This window comes from Copadichromis virginalis, linkage group LG3 (assembly GCF_057382275.1).
Source record: "Copadichromis virginalis isolate Kocher_CV1m ecotype Utaka linkage group LG3, C_Virginalis_male_GT1.1, whole genome shotgun sequence".
Classification (NCBI taxonomy): Eukaryota; Metazoa; Chordata; class Actinopteri; order Cichliformes; family Cichlidae; genus Copadichromis; species Copadichromis virginalis.
The window spans coordinates 37567212-37570773 of record NC_140620.1 but is presented as its reverse complement, the minus strand read 5'-3'; the positions used below and the strand labels follow the sequence as shown (position 1 = coordinate 37570773).

At 44.2% G+C, this 3562-nt stretch overlaps 1 long non-coding RNA gene across 1 annotated transcript; it reads right to left on the bottom strand.

Annotated features, from left to right (window-relative positions):
* Window positions 1–1783: 1783 nt before the first annotated feature.
* On the bottom strand, window positions 1784–3332 carry LOC146714542 (uncharacterized). Its single transcript, XR_014918818.1, has 2 exons — window positions 2296–3332; window positions 1784–2215 (listed from the first exon to the last, which is right to left on the bottom strand). It is a non-coding gene; the product is annotated as an uncharacterized LOC146714542 (long non-coding RNA).
* Between the last annotated feature and the right edge of the window lie 230 nt (window positions 3333–3562).

The window sequence follows — 3562 nt, the reverse complement described above, 5'->3', positions numbered from 1 at the left end:
GCTGGTATTCAACAGAGGGCGCAATTTAGTTATTTATTGCAATGAATTAGTCTGCTTGGCTGACTGTTAAATATTCCAGTCCTTCTACTTGTAAGTCACTGGGTGTCCATCTGAAACTGGGAAATTAAGGAGGAGTCGGCCTCATTAAGTGCTAAATGACCCAAGAGAACAGCCTTGATTGCTGCCACCATGCCTCGCAGGGTAACTGCACATTTATCACCTCCAGCTGGGACTGCAGAAACTGCAGGATCATGTCAACTGTGGGGGTCCAGCTGGTGGACCACACCAGGAGGCCAACAGCCACCAGCAGAAGGATTAGTAGTCCTGGTGGGTGGTGTAAAAGACTCCTGGGCCCTGTTTCAGGAAGCCGGTTTGGAAAACTCAGAGTGAAAAACGACACTCACGGTTGAGTAACCCCGAACTGTCCAACTCGGAATATTCCGTTTCAGAAAGGCTGATAACAATTAGTTCAGTCAACGCGGAGTTGCTTTAACCCCAAGTGAAGCGCGCGGACGAGGATACATAAAGCCCTGATAAGCGGAGCACAGATTAAGCGAGTCACCATGGAGACGGAGGGAAAGAAGGCGCGGTCAATGTATGTCACAGCGCTTGAGGCCGAAATTCTGATGGCAGCATATGCCGATAACATGCAAATTCCGCGGAAAAAAGTAACACAGCCACAGCTGCAAAAGCATGCATGGCAAAACATAGCCGACAGAGTCAATGCGTGAGTGTTAATTTAAACATTGATCGAGGGATTTCCACCCATTTAACACGTTATTTTATCATATGTTATTTTATTTGTTATTTTATACATTTTATTTTGTGATGTGATGTGAGCGCAGGTGCAACCCAACAGGCCCCAAACGTGCCTGGCAGCAAGTAAAAATGAAATATAAAAATATAGTCCAAACAGGTAAGGTGTTATTGTATTATGAGCCATAGTGCTTGGTCTGTTTGTCCCATGTAAATCAATTGCAGTTAGAGGCTACATTAATTTTCTGTCTGTAAGCACTTATTGAAATTATCTGAGCACATTACAAGTACATATTTGCTTACTCTGTATGCTCAAATGTGGCCCGTTATAGCCAACAGAAAAAAAGCGGAGGCCCGAAAAACAGGTGGGGGTCCTCCACCACCACCACTCACAGAGGCTGAGCAGTTGGCCCTCAGCCAAAACAGTGGGCGCCCTGTGGCCGAAGGCATCTCTGCGGGGACATCCTCTGAGTCAATAACCCCGCAAGACACAAGTGCCTACATAAGGGGTAAATTCAAAATAATACATGATGTGCATACATCCTTTCTTCACAGTCACCTTTGCAGTGCGACACATTCATTTGATAAACTCTTTACCATAATGAATTATTTTGTAGTGAAGTTATTTTCCGACTGATTTTGCCTTCCCTCAGCCTTGGTTGTCTTTGAGAGCATAATGACAATGAAGTGTAAGGTGCTTGGTATGTTTGTTAATTGCCATTTGGTCCCTTGTAAGTTATAAGTGACCTGTATAAACCTCATATTCTATCAGTTGATGGTGGTGGTGTACTGCATCTGGTGCAGCCTCCTGTTGAGCCAGACCAACATGCAGTTGTGAGTACTCTTAATACTCCACAGATTATATGAGTTTACAGTAGAACAGCAATGTTGTCTATTTCTTTACTACAGGAAAATAATGAAGAAACATTGACAGCTGTTACAGAGGAGGAAGCAACAGAGACACTTTATGAGGTTTACATCTTTTAATACTTTGTGTACAGGAAATACAGGCGACCAATAAAGCCAGTTGAACAAAAAATCTGTTTATTCTTCTTTCAACATGTTGAGGTGATGGGTCAAAAGAAATGATTGTGACATATGGTGTCTCTGACTGCTCTTCCATCTTGTATGTCCGTGGGAGGGTCAGGATGTTCATGGTTTGGATCACTGCTGATGTTTGGTTCAGAAGGACAGTGTTCTCCTCTAATTGTGGCAATGTTGTGAAGAATCACACATGCCACAATAATGTCACATGCCCTTTCTGGGGTGACCCTGAGTCTTTGCAGGCACTGGAACCGGGCCTTAAGCATTCCGATAGTCATTTCAATTCTGGCTCTTGTCCTGCAATTAGCCAGATTATATCACTGCTGTGGGCCCGGTTCAGGGTCAGGGTAAGGGGTAAGCAAATAGGGTAAACATGGATACCCCCTATCACCAAGCAAGTAGCCAGTGAACTCTCCTAAGACAGAAGGGTACACTTCAGTTCAAATGTCCCTGAAGCAATTGGTCTTTATATATTTTAAAGTATTCTCAACTCACCATGTCCAAATTTTGTGCTCAGTGTACATTCACGGAATATTTGTGAGTCATGGACAGAGCCTGGCCACTTGGCTTCCACATTTGTGATAATGTTGGCAGCATCACATATGATCTTCACAGTGCAGAGAACACAAATTAGCATCCATTACTATAATGAAATAATTTGTTAGTTTGACATGCTACAGGGAACTATGTACCTGTACATTAATGCTGTGGAAAGACTTCCTGTTCACATAGTCTCCTTCATTTACTGAAGGAGCAATGATTGGAATGTGAGTACCATCTGTACAGCCAATCACGCCTGGGAACCCTGAAAATAAATGTGCAATTTAAGTAGTAGTCCAAGTATCACCACATCATAAATTAAGTTTTGGTCATCCTGATACCTGCAATTTTGTGGCATCCCTCTTTGATAAATCTTGTGGGTCTGTGACCGGGGAACACCACAAACGAGTACACGAGACGTTTCAGTGCAACTGTAACATTCCTGACTGCCCGACAGACGGTAGCCTTGGAAACGTGCTCAGCGTCACCAATATTATACAGAAAGCTCCCGTTTGCAAGAAACCGAAGTGCAATACAAATAATATGTACAGAACTGAGAGAATGTCCGCGATGTGTCACATGCGTAATATATGGCCTGAGGATGTTATCCAAATAAATTATAGATTGTGCTGAGACACGGTAACGTTCGCACAGAAAATCATCAGGAAATGATAAAATGTCCAAACGCGCTCTGATCACTCTCTCCCGGCGGAGAGCTCTGCGGAGAATTTGGGCTTCACGATCTACTGGCTCTTCAAGGAAGTGGCACGCCATGTCTGACACTTCCTACTGTCAGGTTTCCGACAAAGGGGCGGAGACAGTCAGGGTTAGTTGTAGTAAACCTGCTAGGGGGCAGGTTAGCTTCACGGAGTGTGTCGTCATAGTGACTCACTCAGGCTGCAGCTGAACTCGCTTTGTGAAACCGAAAACCCAGAGTTTTCGTTAACTCAGGGTATACTTACTCAGTTTTTCCACTAAACCGGCTTCCTGAAACAGGGCCCTGTAGTGTTCTCACTTCTGGATCAGGCTGGATCAGGGACTACAGAAACTGCAGGATAATGTCAACTGTGGAGCTGGATTATTGTTGTGTTTTTTGTTTTGTTTTTTTTGTCTCCTTTTTTATGGCACAGGTAGGCAGGGCACCAATTCACTGAGCCTCTGGCACACCTGCTACTCGTCAGACGCTTTCATCAGAAGCGTTCCTAAGGAGCTGCACGATGGT